The sequence below is a fragment of the Gymnoscopelus braueri genome, assembly GCF_963280865.1.
Source record: "Gymnoscopelus braueri genome assembly, chromosome: 17".
In the NCBI taxonomy this organism is placed as follows: Eukaryota; Metazoa; Chordata; class Actinopteri; order Myctophiformes; family Myctophidae; genus Gymnoscopelus; species Gymnoscopelus braueri.
The window spans coordinates 35,793,513-35,812,812 of record NC_137617.1 but is presented as its reverse complement, the minus strand read 5'-3'; the positions used below and the strand labels follow the sequence as shown (position 1 = coordinate 35,812,812).

General features: G+C 41.8%; 1 protein-coding gene across 1 annotated transcript in view; it reads right to left on the bottom strand.

The window, feature by feature from the left end:
* The window catches only part of LOC308104633 (zinc finger MIZ domain-containing protein 1-like), a 227,223-nt gene that overhangs the window by 157,870 nt on the left and 50,053 nt on the right, over positions 1 to 19,300 (bottom strand). The window contains exon 2 of the mRNA XM_080455085.1: positions 13,633 to 13,732. The gene's annotated coding sequence lies outside the window, so the exon portion shown is untranslated. The remainder of the gene's footprint in view (positions 1 to 13,632; positions 13,733 to 19,300) is intronic.

Genomic DNA, 19,300 nt, shown 5'->3' with positions numbered 1-19,300 from the left:
AATAGAGAATAGATCAGGGTTCCTTAGAACCCCCTTCCAAATGGACCCTTACAGGTCTGTAACTCTGAGAGCGTACAAATGGAACCGAATAATTATGGGGGGGAGGGGTCTTTAAAATTAAACAGTTTGCGAACCACTGCTCTAATAGTGTGTAAGTCTACACACACTACACTGCACAAGTAGCGCTACATTGAAGGTACCGGCTAGCCGGTGTTTACAAGGTTTGTAAACCATTAAGAAGAGGAGTTTGTGCCATTGTACAGGCCATTGTCTGAAGGGTGCAATGATATCAACATCACAGCGGGGTGTTTGTGCACGGGTGTCACACACAGGCCTAGCTGAGGACACTAAAATATCCCTATACACCCCCCCCCCCCCGACACTGACAGGGAGGGATACATGACACTACACGTGCAGCTGTCTAAATATTGCTTCTCCCCTCTCTTCCTCTTCATCTAGCTCTCACCCAGTGGCGGAGACTAACTAAGTACTTTTACTCAAGTGCTGTACTTAAGTACAATTTTGAAGTACTTTTACTTTACTCGAATATTTCATTTTTTATAATTCATACTTATACTGCACTACATCTCATAGGCATGATAATGTTGAACTTTTTATACTCCACTACATTTATTTTTTGACAGATTATTACAAAACATATAGCAATACCTATTGAAGCCCTATACTGTATGTTATACTTTGGCTATTTGAAAATAGCACATCTATAAGCTCACAGACTAATTCTGTACTTTTACTTTTCCAATACATTTGTAATTTTACCCAAGTAAAGCATTGAGTACAGGACGTTTTACTTTTGTTCTATTACTGCATTGTGGTATTCCTACTTTTACTTAAGTAAAAAAATTGGGGTACTTCTCCCACCACTGCTCTCACCGTCGCTCTCCCCCCTCCCTCTCTCTCTCCCTCTCTCTCTAACTCTCTCTCTCCCCCTCTCTCTCTCTTGCCTTTTCTGTCTGTGTGAGCATATGGACATTTTTATCTGGCAACCGGTGAGCAGGGGGTCAGTTTCGGAGGGGCAACTGTTGAACCGGAGCAAGTGGGGATGTCCGCATTTGGTGCACCGTTGTGTCAACAAGTCCAAGGCGGAGAGGGGAGAGAGGGAGGGCGGGGGGACGGGGGGGTACGCCTGGGAATAACTAACATTCTGTAGGCCGGCTAGGACCACCACGCACCGCTTACTTTCAGAAGCAACCCCACCTCCCTCCCTCCCTCCCCCGCACACTTTTGCCTACACCACCTGTGGTGCCATGTTAACGTACACCATGCTGGAGCACCATCATAGCACTCCCACCGTCAGTAATATTTAGCATAATAGGACGTCACGTCCCCACCAAGCACTATGACTGTAACTTTAACTACATAGTTCACCACTGTTGTCATTATACTGTACTTGTGGTGTGGGCACGCTGCCACCCACTTTTTGGCTATTCCAAAATAGGCCATCTACATTTCCCCAGTGGTTGTAAAAGTACTAAAAAAAAATTTACTTAGTAAAAAGTAAAAGCATCAATTCTGCAATATAGAAATACTCTGTTACAAGTAAAAGTCTGGAATTCAAAATGTACTTGAGTAAAAGTACAAAAGTGCTGAAAGTACCAGAAGTAAAAGTACTCATTATGCAGAATGTCCCATTTCAAGTACCTTTCGAGTAAAAGGTACAATATTTGCCTCTGAGATGTAGTGAAGTAGAAGTAAAAGCACTGAAAATTGGAGATACTCAAGTAAAGTACAGTACAGTACTTAAATGTACTTAACTTTACACCACTGCACTTCCCCCCAAAATTTTTGCACAGAACATTTGTGAATAATTCTGCAACTATTTAACAACCCAAATCCCTTTTCAAAGGGGGGGGGGTCCACCACAGCCCAAATACTGTGTGTACATATCAATTTGGGGGTCCTTGACATGAAAAAAAATGTTATAGGAGAAGCACTGGGTGTAATAGAGCCATTACAAGTCCTTTCTTGCTTATACTTTCATGCTGGCCCAGCTTGCTCTCCTTGCACTGAGAGTCCCCAGGTACATGAATGTTTCATGGCCACCCTGCCTGCCTGCACTGCCTGCTCTCTCTCTCTCACTCAGACAGAGAGCCTATCTCTCCTCCTCCCCGAGGAAGCCCTCCTCTCCGCTGTCAATTGCACTCACTTACACCCGGCCTCCGTCGCCATTAGAGGCAGTGGTGGTGGGAAAAGTACTCACATTCTTTTACTTAAGTAAAAGTATCAATACTGCAATGTAGAAAAAATACTCTTTTTATACAAGTAAAAGTCCGGAATTCAAAATTGACTTGAGTAAAAGTACAGAAGTATTGATATCATTCAAAATTGGTACTTAAAGTACCAAAAGTAGAAAGTACTCATTATGCAGAATGTTCCATTTCACAAGTTTTCAAATGTATGAAAATAGCAGATCTACAAGCTCACAATGCGTCGCGACGCGTTGTGAGCTTGTAGGTCGGCAGTTTTCGACGCCCGACACGGTCGTACGACGCAGTATAAATCAAGCTTTTAGAGGAGGAGAGTGGCAGCACATTAAACAGCTGTTTCGCTGTGACGAGGCAACCGTCATCATCGGTCTAATATTGACGAATATCACTCATGACTAGGGGTGCAAGGGTAAAAAAAAAATATCGATTTTAAAAAAATAGTAAAAAAAATAGCAGATCAACAAGCTGACACTGAGTTGTGTGTCGCAAATTTTTTCATGCTCAATTTCGGCGGTTATAAGAAAAAACTGAAATAATTTTGTGTTGAGTCGTTGACATACAATTCAATTTCAATTCAATGGGCTTTATTGGCATGAGAAAACATACGTTTACATTGCCAAATACAGTATATAAAAATATATATAAAAAAATATATAATATATAAAATATATAATAAATATATAGTATAATAAAAAAATCTTGATTATCAGATTAACCAAAAAAGTTATCGATAGATGAACGGCTTAGAAAATGATTGATAGTTGCGGCCCTACTCGAGACTGCGACAACTATTAAAACTAAACTGTTTTAGCTACCTTGAATTTCACTTCATTACGTTCAACCCTGTTATAAGCAGTCGGACACCAGACCTTTCAGACATGCTGAAAAATACATTCTGGAGGTTCACGTGCACTGATATGTTAATTGAGTGCTTGAGATGATAAGACAGCTGATACGTTAGAAACTGCAACTAAAGGACTTGTGGGGCTAAACACATGTCTGAACTGGAGCACTTCACCAGTCACCACTGCTCACATTATAGCTGACAGCTAATCCAAAGGCTGCATAGTGCTGAGACTGCACAGTACTTGAGTAAATGTACTTAGTTACTTTAGTGGCTAATGCATGATGTACGTTTTCCCCAGTGGTGGAAAAAGTACTAAAATGTTTTACTTAAAGGTAGGGTAAGTGATATTTTTTGGTTAAAACAAAAAGTATTTTGTTAAAAGGTTAAAATACTATATTCTGATAGTAATCATTGCTATAGAGTGTTTGTTCAGTAACAGATGTCTCCCTGTCTCTCCAGCTCTTTAATAAACAGAAAATACATTTTTCGGTAGGTGTCAAAATCTCAGCCAATCAGGAGAAAGTACCCATTTTAAGCTTCATTTTTAGTGTTCCAGTTCCAATTTTGCCTGCTCATTTCTTAGTGTCATCACTTCCAATTTCACTTGTTTAATCTGTATCCTGATTGAGTTCTCTGTCCTGGTTGGATACAATTGGAAATGAAACTGAAACTGAAACGAAAATGCATTTTCTGTTTAATAAAGAGCTGGAGAGACATGGAGACTCCTTTTACTGAACAAACACTCTATAGCAATGAGTACTATCAGAATATAGAGCTATTTAACAATTATTTTAACCAACGCAAATCACTTACCCTACCTTTAAGTAAAAGTATCAATACTGCAATGTAGTAGTACTCTGTTACAAGTAAAAGTCCGGAATTCAATATGTACTTGAGTAAAAGTACATAAGTATTGGTATCAGAATGTACTTAAAGTACCAAAACTAAAAGTACTAAAATGTTTGAAAATAGCAGATCTACAAGCGATCCGATCCGACACGTTGTGAGCTTGTAGATCTGCAATTTTTAAATAGCCTATGTATAAAATAGGGCTAAAGTGGTTAATGCATGTCTGAGACTGAGTAAATGTACTTAGTGGTTACTTTAGTGGCTAATTCATGATGTACGTTTTCCCTTCCTAAAAATGTAGTGGAGTCTAAAACACTATATATTTGTCTTTGTAGTGGGAGTGACAGTCATTAAGTATCCAAAAACACAAATATTCAAGTAAAGTACACATGTTCAAAAGATGTACTTAGGTACATTACTCGAATTACGTTGCTACTGTTCGCCACTGACTGCATTGATCCAGGGAGAACGTAGTACCTTCCTAACGAGAGAGAGAGAGTGTGGTCGTTGTTTTCACAGGCAAAAGGGAAACGCTATAATATGGCAGCATTAGTCACATGAAAGGCATGTTAGCATGGAACTGCATGTCGTCGATGTCGGGTGGAAAGCTTGTAAGTCCAAAAATATGTCTTTTATAATTTTTATCCCACGATTTTCTAACCCATTTTTTCACCATGTGCCAATTGCCTATGTAATTATGGGCGCTACTCTCCCTCTGCCAGCCTAGGGAGAGCCCCGAACTGAGCTCATGCCTCGTTCACAATGCATGTGGAGCTAGCAAGCCGCTTCTTATCACCTGACAGAAGGGAGTTTCCCCGGTAGGACGTAGTGCGTGGAAGGAACACGTTGTTCCAACCAGTTCCTTTCCCCTCCATCGGGCGCCCCGGCTGACCAGGGGGAGGCAGTATAGAGACCAGGATTACTGCATGTTTTGGGTGAGGGTACCCACCCTAGGGGACACGGGGAGAACATGCGAACTCCACACAGAAAGGCCCTTTCCCCAACCCCACCTAGGGTATGGGCGCTGATGACGCGGAGGAGAGGACACGCCCCCAGTGCCCACGGCGGGAATCGAACCCAGGACCTTCTAGCTGTGAGGCGACAGCACTACCGACTGCGCTCTTTTTATAATTGTAACAATAGTGTTTTTTAAATAGTGAAAATGGCCGATGTACAAGCTCACAACGCGGCGCATGGCGACGCGTTGTGAGCTTGTAGATCGGCTATTTTCACGACTTTTGTGGGACACAAAGTAGGGCATGAATTTACGGGGAAAAAAACAGAATCAAAAATAGAACAAATAGAAATATGGAGATACAAGGTTTCTCCCCGACAACGGCGATGTCAAGCTGTGCGCTAGGATAGGAGGAGCATTCACAAGCCAACAGCGTCTCAATGCCAAGTGTTCTTAAAACATATTACGCTCTGGCTATTAATTAATTTGTTGGCTTGTGAAGCAGAGCATATTAGGGCTATTCATCACGGGCAGGAAATTGACAAGCTATCCGACGTCGGGGTCTCAAAGGCATATCAGCTTTAATTTCATATGAAAGGAACTTCATTTGTCCAATAATATTCCTCAGTCTCTTTTCTTATATGAAGTCTTTATTAGCAATATGGCCACCAGTGGCGGATGGTAACTATACAAGTACATTTACTCAAGTACTGCACTTACGTGCAATGTTGAGGAATGTTTACTGGATGTTTACTCTAGTATTTACATTTTTCAATATGCTGTATACTTCTACTCCACTAGCACTCAGTGAATAGCGCGGCACCAAGTGTCGCACTATGAGCTTGTAGATCTGCTATTTTTTTTTTATCATGAACATTTCTGCAAATCTTTGAATATACATTTTTTAAAGCGAACATTTGTAACTCAAATCTTTGCTTCTGGGGGGTCCCTTAGAACAAAATAATTTGAGATGGGGGTCCGCGACCAAATATATATCATTCTGGGGGTCCTTTACTATAATATCAGTGGTTTGAGAACCACTGATAATATAGCAACATATGGTTTTCAGAAAACTGTTAGGATTTAGAAGACATTTGTAGAATCCTCAGAAGCTAAGATTTGAGTAAAAAATTAGTTTAAAAAAATTACCATTTTTCAAAAAATAGCAGATCTACAAGCTCACTATGAGCTTGCACATCTGCTATTTTTGAATAGCCCAAAGTACAAGATAATGGTTAAAGTGGCTCAAATCTAAAATGACAGATGCTTGCTTCCCCGGTTCTTAATGGGTTAAAAGATTTATAAGGGCTTTGTGTGGAATAATGGCAGAGAGGTTCATCGCGGGGCCAAAACATCGCCGGAGCCGTCGGTCCCCCACCCCCCCCCCCCCCCCCCTCCCCAAGCTGGCACGGGTCAACTCAGACCATCGTCCCTGGCAGAGGGGGAACAACATCTGTGCGGGACGTGCCGCCGCGGACACTTTGTACCCGCCGCAGCTCAGCCTGTCTATCACACATGTTTTGGCATGTCACCAACTATCAGCCAGGGCTGGGCTGGGCTTTTATGCCCTCTGAAGATATTCACCAGCATCGGCTGTCTGTGCGCGCGCGTGTGTGTGTGTGTGTGCGTGTGTGTGTGTTTGTTCTTGTATTACTCTACTCGTGAGGGCCAAACGTCCGCACAAGTGTAATCAGTGGTGTAAAGTAACTAAATACATTTACTCAAGTACTGTACTTTTTTTTTTTTTTTTTTTTTTACTTACAATTTTGAGGTACTTTTACTTTACTGGAGTATTTCCAATTGTCTATACTTATACTTTTACTACACTACATCTCAGAGGCAAATATTGTACTTTTACTCCACTACAATTATTTGAAAACTTCAGTTACTAGTTACTTTGCAGATAAAAATTATGATATACATTAACCACTTAAGCCCTATTTTATACCTAGGCTATTTGAAAATAGCCAATCTACAAGCTCACAACGCGTCGCGATGCGACGCGTTGTGAGCTTGTAGATCTGCTATTTTCAAACATTTTAGTACTTTTACTTTTGGCACTTTAAGTACATTTTGATGCCAATACTTTTGTACTTTTACTCAAGTAAATGTTTAATTCTGGACTTTTACTTTTTATTTCTATATTGCAGTATTGGTACTTTTACTTGAGTAAAGAATTAGAGTACTTTTTCCACCACTGCTTGTGAGGGCCAAACGTCAGCACATAGTGTAATAGAATTTGAGAAACAAGAGTAGACATTGTGAGTGACAATTTTGTTTGTTTTATGGTTAAGAACGATTTGGGGGAGAGGTCTAGGTTTTAAGAGGTTGTGGGTTAGAGTTTTCCCCTATTATATATATAGTTAGTTGTGCGGCGATGTCACACACACCCGAAAAATTGCTCTAGATCTACAAGCTCACAGCTCGTTGATCTGGAAAAAAAATACAGCTATTTTCCGGCTATTGTCAATTAATGCCCGTCCTAACATTTTGATGTCCTCACAAGTACAAGTAACACAAACCTGTGTGCGTGTGTGCCAGTGAGTACGAGGGTGTCTGTGTGTGTGCGTGTGTGTGTGTGTGTGCGTGCGTGTGTGCGTCTGTGTAGCAAGAGAGAGACAGCCGGGAACGCGGGGATGATGCCATGTCTATTTTTAGTCCGGTACACCGAGTCCTCCCTGGGTGTTGTGCTGCACTGTTCCTAGGACAGACTGCCGGGTCATCCAACAGCAGCACAGAGAGTACAGGAGATGGCTCTGGGTCAGCACCGTGACCCCGTTCTCCACCCCCCACCCCACGCCACCCTACCCCGCCCCCTTTACATCAGTGGGAGAGACACATACAAAGATTCCTGTCCAGTGAGACTATCAGGAGAGAAAAAAAAGAGTCTCTTCTCTCTCTCTCTCTCTCTCTCTCTCTCTTGACGGATGCCATGTTCGTCCACCTCTCCGGCGGTGACTAATGGGCTAATAGTTCAACTGTCACCCTGGGTACGTTATCTCTCGCGTTCACATGGGGAAGGATATATACCACCCTGGTACGTCTCCGCCGCCCAGCCCGGCCCGCCCGCCCTGCTGGCCCTGGCCCTGCCCTGCCCCCCCCCCTGAAAATATACCGCCCCAGGACGACCCCCCCCTCCGCCCCCCTCCACCCCCCACCACCAAAGTTAGGCCTCCTTCTCCCCCTGCGAATCGTCGCTGGTCCGGGTGGAAACCTTGTATGTCCAAAAACCCGTACTTTTCAGGACATTGGGGGCGGGGGGGGGGGGGACCTGTGTTCCAATGGATCCCATAGTTAGGATTTAGTCACAAGTTATTTAAGACCTGCAGGCCGATTCTAACAAATGCCTTCTAAATCAGTAGTTCTCACACTTTCAAGATTTTTTCAAAAAATAAATCAAAAATAGCAGATGTGCAAGCTCGCAGCGCGGCACGAAGTGACGCGCTGTGAGCTTGTATATCTGCTATTTTTTTAATAGCCAACGCAAACCACCTAACATGACACTTTCCTGGTTTTAATGGGTTAATTGTTTTCATTGGTTCAATATTTTATAAAAATGACACCTGATTGCACCTGACAAACACACCTCACGTAGGTTGAAACGTTGTGAGTTTGTCTGCCTCTAATAAAGTTTGGGAGCGTATCAAGGACGGCGTTGCGGACATTTTTCTCCACTTCGGTATTTATAAAACACACAAGACAAACTTTTTCAAAAAATTGCAACAATAAATAGCCGATCTATTAAATAAGCAAAATTATTGGCTTAGGAATGCGACAAAAACAAAAGAAAATCCATGAATTAAAGTCTCCATGGGGTGACTAATGGATAGAAAAAAATTTCATTTTGTGGGTGAACTATCCCTTTAATCTACGGAGAAAAAAAGAAAACATACAAAGTGTAAATAATGGAGATACGAGGTTATTCCGCACGAGGCGACGGCGACAAAAATGTGAAGCGAGATTGTATAAAGCGAGGGAGAGAGAGAGAGAGAGAGAGAGAGTTATGATCACAGCTTGACAAATTTCTCATCGGCGCTCGTGGACAAATGGGCTCCTGAGGGAAAAACATCAACAAGTTTGACGTGATATATCGTGGGCTTGATTGTAGAGATGTTGTTTGTGTGTGTAGTGTGTTTTTGTGTGTGTGTGTGTGGGAGTAGAGAGAAGTGAAGTCATTTTGTTAAAGCTGCTATCCTTGCCAGCCAGGACCAAACTGACTGCGATAATCACGGGAGATCAAGGCCACCTGACAAGCATTCTACAAGAACCCACAACTGTTTAGGCTATCCTTTACATCCATTACACACACACACACACACACACACACACACACACACACACACACACACACACACACACACACACACACACACACACACACACACACACACACACACACACACACACACACACACACACACACACACACACACACACACAATGAATCCTTGAGTCAATACATTGCACTGTGTTGACTTCAGTGGTGGAAGAAGTACTCCCGATTTTTCACTTAAAGGGGAATACCACTCATTTTTCAAAATTGAACTAACTCTTTATTTCCACACAACAGTTCTAATTAAAGACATACTGTAGTTCAATGTTGAAAATGAGTGGTATTCCCCTTTAACCCATTCAATCCAGGAACGCATCTGTGTCATTTTTAGATCTGAGCTATAACCATTATTTTATACTTTTGGGCTATTCAAAAATAGCTCCTAGCGCGGCACCGAGTGCCGCGCTAGGAGCTTGTAGATCTGCTATTTTTGAAAAATCGAGAAAATCTGACATTTTTAACTCAAAGCTTCCGGGGGTCCCTGGAACAACATTTTTTTAGATGGGGGTCCGCGGGCCAAATACATATCCTTTTAGGGGTCCTTGACATGAAAAGGTTTGAGCACCACTGATATACTATAGCAACATAAGTGTTTTAAAAAAGCTGCTTAACAGCATTAAAACACCCTCACAGGTCTTTAACTCTGAGAGTGTACAAATGGAACCAAGATTGGTTATAGGAACCAAATGGACCCTTTAAAGGTCTGTACAATATAGACGGTATACAGTATAGATTGGCGTCCCAGAGATTTAAGAAAAGCTAATGTATATCAAACTGCCAGTCCGTGAAATTGTAAAGGCTAGCGTATCACACCACTATAGGACAGAGCTATATGCACAAAAGTAGCGCTATCAAAGCTTATCAGCTCAACACGCTTGTTATTCAGGAGTCCCGGGGAGGAGGAGGAGGAGGTGGCGATGAACGACAAACTCACTCACTCTGTGAAACGCACTTGTTGTACAACAAAGCACTTCCACTTGACCCAACAAACACATGTACTGTACATTCAACACTATTGAGCTGGGAGTTTATCTGAATGAAAATGTTTACAAAACCCAGAACTCCGCTAAATCATTGGTCCTCAAGGCGGGGGGGGGGGGGGGGGGGTCCTTGGGGGGGAGGGGGGAGGGGGCAGCATAATTAGTTAATATAGCATCACAATCATCTTAACCAATTATACTTTGGATATTAACCCATTAAGACCTGAAGCCGATTCTACAAATGTCTTCTAAATCCCAACAGTTTTCTGAAAAACCTATGTTTCTATATCAGTGGTTCTCAAACTTGTTCATGACAAGGACCCCCAAAATTATACGTATTTGGCCGCCGACCCCCCATCTCAAAATATTTTGTTCCAGGGACCCCCAGAAGCAAAGAGTCGAGTTAAAAATGTTTGCTTTAAAAGAATATATATATTCAAAGTTTTGCACACATTTTCACGTTTTTTTCAAAAATAGCAGATCTACAAGCTCATAGCGCGGCACTCGGTGCCGCGCTATGAGCTTGTATATCTGCTATTTTTTAATAGCCAAAAGTGTAAAACAATGCTTTTTTAGCTCAAATGAAAAAGTGACACAGATTCGTTCCCGGTCTTAAAGGGTTAATATAGCATCACAATCATTTTAACCAATTATACTTTGGCTATTAAAAATAGCAGCTATACAAGCTCATGAGCTTGTAGATCTGAAGAAAAAAAAACACATTTAAATCATGAACATTTGTTTCCGCGGCATGAAAAAGTTTGAGAACCACTAGCTCTGAATAACCTGTAGGAATGTGACATCTAGGCGCTATAACAATTACTCAACAAAAGCAGTTTGTTTGGCTTGTTTTGGTGAATGAAGGCACTCAAACTGCATTAGACATCTTTGTCAGCTGGCTAACAAGTAGGTCATACAGTAAGAATCAGTGGTGGAAAAAGTACTCAAATGTTTTACTTAAGTAAAAGTATCAATACTGCAATGTAGAAGTACTCTGTTACAAGTAAAAAGTCCGGAATTCAAAATGTTACTTGAGTAAAAGTACAAAGGTTTTGGCATCAAAATTTACTTAAAGTACCAAAAGTAAAAGTACTCGAATGTTTGAAAATAGCAGATCTACAAGCTCACAACGTGTGAGCTTGTAGATCTGCTATTTTCAAATAGCCTAGGTATAAAATAGGGCTGATGTGGTTAATGTATGTTTCATAATATCATAATTTATATCTAAAAAGTAACTAAAGTTTTCAAATAATTGTAGAGGAGTAAAAGTACAATATTTGCCTCTGAGATGTAGTGGAGTAGAAGTAAAAGTATTGGAAATTGGAAATACTCAAGTACAAATACTCAAGTACAAATGCTTCAAAATTGTACATAAGTAAATGTACTTAGTTACTTTCCACCACTGGTAAGAATCAATACCTTACATTGGATCCATTGGAAACACAGGATACCTTTTTTCCCATTGGCTGAAAAGTAACTGTTTTGAACAAACAAGGTTTCCGCCCAACAGCAACCATATACTACAACGTAAGAACAACGCAAGTTATTTACTCCTTATCTCTGTCTACAAAATCCTCTAGAATGGTAGGAATGTTATTTTTATTCTCTTGCCATCTTGCTACAATATACGTCATTCTTCTTTTATACTCTGATATTTAAGAAATGTCTGGTATGGCAAGCAGGTCATTTGGTATTCAGCGCTGTGGTAATGTTTAGTAAAGTATTGTGTAACTATGTGTGTAGGAGAGGTAGGACCGGCTCCCAGGCCAGGCCCTCTATCCTTCCTGTTCAGTTAAACAGGGGCCTCACTCTTATCACTCCAACATCTCACAAGAACAGAGAGAGAGAGAGAGAGAGAGAGAGAGAGAGAGAGGCCACTGACAGGAAGGGGATATTTTTTTTCTTATCCATTTTCTTTAGCGAGGTTTAGCAGAATGTCCAACACCCCCTCACACAGTCTCACAGAGAAAAGAGACAGACCATTCATTAGGCCCCTATCTACTCTCTCTCTCTCTCTGTGAATATACCTTATGATTCTACTGAGCTTTATTCCAATATTTAGCCAATGTTTTAGCAGTATATTTGTGTTGCATTGTATTGTCTGTGTTACTGATGAATTGAGTACAAAGGGCCACAATGGAAACAAGAAGCCCTTTTTTTGTGTTATCCCTTTTAGCATGACCTTTTGACTGTACTACCGGTTACTGTTAATAAAGTATTCAATCAAACACACACACACACACACACACACACACACACACACACACACACACACACACACACACACACACACACACACACACACACACACACACACACACACACACACACACACACACACACACACACACTAATGGCTTTGGTTTATCCCACTCAGCTGTGTGCTGGCCAGATGTTCGTTAGGTCACTGTGTTTCTCCGCATTGACACTGCTCTAATCAAGATTAACCACTCTTATCTGGACGGCGCGTGTAAATGTGTGTGTGTGTGTGTGTGCACGACTGCTCGTGCATGTGTTTGTGTGTGTGCGTGTACTGTGTACACACACGCACTGTATGTCCCAATTCCTAAGCCATGAAGCCATAACTGTATTGTGTAAAGGCTTGATATTTTTTTTCTTCTCGGTGCCACACGCCGGAAATAGCCGATCTACAAGCTCACAGCGTATCGCGCAGCGACACGCTGTGAGCTTGTAGATCGGCTATTTCCAGTAGTGCGTGACACAGGCGAGCAAACCGTGTGTATAAATCGGGCTTAAGAGGCATTGTGAATGGACCAGTTACATTCCTATAACCCCACATAATTCTCCCTGTTAGTGGAGCAACGCACGACACACACACACACACACACACGCGCGCACGCACACGCACGCGCACAGAAGAGGATGAAAACTGGTGGCTTGTTTGCATGTGATGCATTTCAGTGAGGCCGTGGCCTTCTGTGTGTGTGTGTGTGTGTGTGTGTGTGTGTGTGTGTGTGTGTGTGTGTGTGTGTGTGTGTGTGTGTTATGTCTGGACATGTGCTGGGGTGGCCACAGGACACTGTCTGTCTGTCTGTCTGTCTGTCTGTCTATACGTCTGTCTACATGGAGCTGGAGCTCAACGTAAACACAAACAGATGTGACATCTCATAAGTAGCTAGTTTGTAAGATCCCCCCCAATGAAATCAGCATGCTGTGTGAAGTCAGACTGCCCACACTGGCTGACCAGCAGGGTCAGCCTCTGACCAGCAGGGTCAGCCACATCATGCTAACCACCAGCGGTGGACAAAGTACCGATATCTGTGTGACATGCTTCATATCAATTTCCTCTGACATGCTTCGTCTGGTGATACCCCACCGGCAGCCATGTGTGACATTTCCATACAGAGGGACAGTGTGTTGTCATAGAGAGGGACAGTGTCACACAGAAGGACAGTGTTGTCATAGAGAGAGGCACCCACCTTTGTCGTCTTCAATCCTGGATTCTTCTTCACCGGGAAGGACCCCCCCACCCATTCACACACCAGGAAGGACCGCTCCAGCACCCTGTGCCTCTTCTGCCTGACAAAAACAAGTGGGAGAAATACACCATTTGTTTAAAGTTTCTGCAATATTTTGTACATAAAACAGACACAAACGTAACAACTTGGGGGTCCTTGACATTAAGTCGTTCAGTGCCAATGACGTGTAACACGTCAAAACAGTGTTTTTTTTGTGTTTACGCTATGGATGGTGCTCTTCGCCAACCTATGAGTGATCCTATCACTTATATAGCATAGTAGTATAGTATTTATACCCGGAGTATACCCGGAAATAACGTGATCACAACAAACCCAGCCCCGTCCGATCTAATGTTGAAGGATTTAGAAAAATACATGCTTTCTTGTTTTTTCCTGAGTTTTTGTCGAGAACAAGACATATTATTCAACAGCCAATAACTAAAGAACGGAGGGTCGCGGTGACACACTTTTTGGCCGCGGACCCCCATCTCAAAATATTTTGTTCCAAGGACCCCAGAAGCAAAGATTTGAGTTACAAATGTTCGCTTTAAAAATATATATATTCAAAGATTTGAACACATTTTCACGATTTAAAAAAAATAGCAGATCTACAAGCTCGTAGCGCGACACTCAGTGCCGCGCTACGAGCTTGTAGATCTGCTATTTTTGAATAGCCAAAGTGTAAAATGATGCTTTTTTAGCTCAAATAAAAAAATGACACAGATGCGTTCCAGGTCTTAAAGGGTTAAAATGTTTGAGGAAAAACACTGACACACAGTAGTATCTCAAGCCTCTTGTCTGCAGCGAGTTCATTCTCACACCGGGTCCTGAAACGAGTGGAATCCACTGGCTCCAATATCAAACCACACCGGCGGTAACAACGCTTTGGAAAAAAAAACGGTCGGCAGTAAAATGTGAAGTTTACCGTGACTGGTATTTAATGGGATAAACATGCCAGACCACCGGTATTATGATCCTTCGGTATGTTAACGTCTCTTTACTGCAAGCATAATAATAATACGCATTAACTAGTGCGGCTTCATAAAATAGCCGATCTACAAGCTCCCAGGGACGCGGAGCTCTGTGAGAGCTTGCAGATCGTCTATTTCCCCGTTGCGCGACACTGTCGTGTGCTGGGGGCCCTAAAACCGAAGCTATAAGCTCCTTCGCGCTGTCGTCGTGCACGCAGAGGACAAATCAAAAAGCGAGCAGAGGGGGGGAGGGGGGGGTGGAGGTGGAGGGGGGTAACAGTACTTCACATAATCTCTGTAGTGCCGTAAACATCCACCGCGGAGGAAGTTCACTCACAATTCACTCCTGACTGACACATAAGCCTATTAACAGAAGGCAGGCCCTCTTCTCTATAGCTTAGTGCTTAGCCTCTCTGGCTGGCATGGCTGTGTGCATATGGCCAATAAGTTTATTATAAGTCCTCCTAACAAATGTCTACTTTGATGATGTGGCAAAAAGGTGATAAACCAGGCGCGGGCGTGAGCTTACACATGCTTTACCGCACACAACTGGGTTCACGTATACTAGATTTTGTCCATATTATCGTCGCGATGTTGTAAAAATGTTAACGTGACATGATTTTGATGTGATGGGAAAACTGAAACGTAGGACATACAACCAGCGGTGGAAAAAGTACTCACATATTCTACTTAAGTAAAAGTATCAATACTGCAATGTAGAAAATACTCTGTTACAAGGGAAAGTCCGGAATTCAAAATTTACTAAAGTAAAAATACAAAAGTATTGGGATGAAAATATACTTGAAGTACAAAAGTAAAAGTATTCATTATGCAGAATATGTCCCATTTCACTAGTTTTCAAACATATAAATTGTTTTTTAAATAGCAGATCTACAAGCTCACAATGCGTCGCATTGTGAGCTTGTAGATCGGCTATTTGAAATGGCCTAAATGTAAATAGGGCTGAAGTGGTTAATGTATGTTTTGTAATAATAATCAAAATCTACAAAGTAACTAGTAACTAAAGTTTTAAAATAATTGTTTTGGAGTAAAAGTACAATATTTGCCTCTGAGATGTAGTGGAGTAGAAGTAAAAGTACTGAAAATTAGTGTCCCATTCGTACACTCTCAGAGAAACCGTTTGGACCCCTGGTGGTCCCCGGACCCGACGTTGAGAAACAGAAGTGCATTAATATCACACACAGCTGGTGTGAATATTAAAGTGAGAGCAAAGCCATCATCATGTTTCACGCTGCGATATGAAGTACACAGTAGGTAGTTAGAACGGGTTGGAACATTTTTAGAATGTCTCATGACAGTTTGGGACTGAGCTGTAGTTACATTTCGTCTCTGTCAGGCGGAAAAAACCTTGTATAATGTCTCCAAAAACTGGCACTCTTTAGGTACCGGGGTCTTCAACAGGGGGGTCCGGGGACCCCTAAGGGGGGTCCTCAAAATTACTGCAGGGGGGGCCATCAAATGTTACTTTGTGTGATAGGAACTTCTTTTTTATTTTTTACATTAACCACTTGAACCCTAGAATTCCTTTTCTGAAGGGAACATTGGCCGAAAATAGCAGATCTACAAGCTCACGACGCCTCGCGCTGCGAGGCGTCGTAAGCTTGTAGATCGGCTATTTTCAGCAAAGAGGTTGGCGTCGGTGGAAAAAGAGCAGATCAAGTACAAGTTCTCTAAAGCATTGAGGGTTTAAGTGATTGACTGTCAGAAAATACACATAACATGAATCCAACACTGATGACAGCGCTGTCAAACAAAGTCTACGAAGCTATCTATGAAATCTATGAAAAGGTTTAATCTGCAACATAATGTTTTACAATCTTGTTCATTCATCTAATGACAGTCATATTTATCAGCTCGCAGCAAGGTAAACCCCTTGAAAAGTACTGTCAACATACAGTTTCAGAGACATAGCAAATGTCATTCTTATTAAGCTATTAATTTGTATGCAATATAATCCTGACCTGAGTGCAGAGTTTCTAATGATCTAATAATTGTACTAGGCTATTGTGTCAGACAGGGCGCTGACAACTTCGTCAGATGGGGGAGGGGTGGTCTCGGTAAACTGTGTTGTTTGGGCCATTTATCAATCAAATAGACGGATTATCAGACAACATCACACTGATAAGTAGCAGTAGGCCTATGCGAGCAGTTTAAGAGTCAGCCCTTTGATTGGCTGGCCGAGTGACTGAGGAACAGTGCCACATATTTACCATAGATATACAGTTTATACAGAGGCCAAACACAGTATCGCATCGACACGCTTAGATCCCATGTGCTGCGTAGTTGTTTAGATGCCGTTTAGAAGGCAAGAGGACATGGGATGCCATTGGCGAGCCCTCATTGGCTGGCCTTGAGGCAATGAGGAAAAAGTGACGAATAGTACTAGTTGCAAGGTCTGTTCACTGATAAAAAAAATATTAAAAGATTAAACATGGAGATACAAGGTTTCTGCTCGACAGCAACAATTTTTTGTGTATGTGTGTACAAGTGCACCGCGCGCACACGCACACACACATGTACACACACACACACACACACGCACAAGCACACACACACACACACAGCTCCTATCCCTCCTCCAAGTCCTTAGTGTAAGTGTATGCTGTTAGTATCATTTTTATCAGGGAGTTCTTCCAGTGACACGCAACATGCTGGCCGTCTCTCTCTCTCTCTCTCTCTCTCTCTCTCTCTCCTTCTCTCTCTCTCCTTCTCTCCCTCTCCTGGCACTCTCCCTGGCTCAGGGTTTGCTTGACAGCACAGGGGCTAATGTTCCATATATTATAAAAAGCTGTCTAACCACCACAAGGTATCATTTCACATTCAGTGGGTGAAGGCAAGTCTCTCTTGTGCCCGGGCAATTTATTTATTTATTTTTAATCCCCATATACAATTGGAAGATTTTCAGGCAGCATTTCCCCTCTGTTGGAAGTGTGGCACACTGAACAGAGAGAGAGTGAAAGAACGCTGGGGGCCCAACGGGTCGAGAGAGAGAGAGAGAAAGAGAGAAAGAGAGAGAGTCAGACACTGGGTGCAGTGTTGCCATGTCTGCTTATTATAAGCGACTTTGGGCTTGTTTTTCTGTAAAGTCGCTTGTAAATATTATTATTTTTTTGGGGGGGGGGCTTGTTTCTAAAGTGTGGTTGCCAAGGTGTGGTTTCTAAAGTGTGGTTGTCAAGGACCCCCAAATAAATATGTATTTGTTCAAGGACCCTCCATTTGGAAATATTTTTCAAGATTTCTTTTGAAAATAGCCGATCTACAAGCTCACAACACGACGCGCGTTGTGAGCTCGTAGATCGGGCTATTTTCAAATAGATCATGAATGTGCCTGCTTGTTTCTCTCACACAATCTGGCAACGCGGACTTGGGCGCCTCCTTTTTTCTACAGGCAGATTGTCCCCAGATAGCTCTGTGCTATTCATCACCAGCATTTCCAGGGCTGTGAGAAATCAATGTGCTCTGCACTGCAAACCCTTCATAATGACGAGGGATGGAAAGAAACCAAAGGGAAAAAGAAAACAGGGGAAAGAAAACCAAACAGGCTCAACTGCAACACAATTGATTTGTTTTAGGGCAATAACAACCCAGTGGTGGAAGAGGCACTCCGCCATTAGTCACTTAAGTAAAAGTAGTAATATCACAATGTAGAAATACTCGGTTACAGGTAAAAGTCCTGTTATGTACTGTTATGTCAATTTCTGTCAAAAAAAGAGAAGAAAAGCAGATCAACAAGCTCTCAACACATCACATCTCGACGCGGTGCGAGCTTGATGATCTGCTATTTTCAATTATAAGAAGTATAAATTAGGGCTTAATCGGTTAATGCACGTTTTGTAATAATAATTAATACAAATATACAAAGTATCTTGTAACTAAAGTTTTCAAATAACTGTAGTGGAGTAAAAGTACAATATTTGCCTCTGAGATGTAGTGGGGTAAGTAAAAGTAGGCATACTAATTGGAAATACTCGATTAAAGCAAAACAACTCAAAATCGTACTTAAATACAGTACTTGAGTAAATGTACTTAGTTACTTTACACCACTGTCCACTGCAATAACAGGGCTCAGCTGTACCATAAGGAGGAGCCCCGGTCGGCCCAGACAGAGCGTTGAGTGGCAGAGAGTGAAACCACACTGTAGTGGTAATGGATGAACTGACAACCAACTGACAAGGAGCCAATTCACAACCACCAGGTCCGCTGTCTCATTAAAAAGAGGTTTTTTTAAACTCTGATGGACCGATGCGATTTGCCAAGAAACCCACCCAAGGGTACATTTACTTATTGTACTTAAGTATTAGGTATTTGTACTTTACTTGAGTATTTCCAACTTACTTACTTTTACTCCACTACATCTCAGAGGCTTATATTGATTTTTGATTATTTGAAAACTTTAGTTACAGGTTACTTTGTAGATTTAGATTATTATTACAGAACATAAATTAACCACTATCAGCCCAATATACAATTCTTCCATTCGAAAATAATGCGACGCATTGTGCGCTTGTAGATCTGCTATTTTCAAAAGATTTTCATTCATTTGAAAACTTGAAATGGGACATTCTGCATAGTGAGTACTTTCTACTTTTGGTACTTTAAGTACATTTTGATATCAATACTTTTGTAGTTTTACTCAA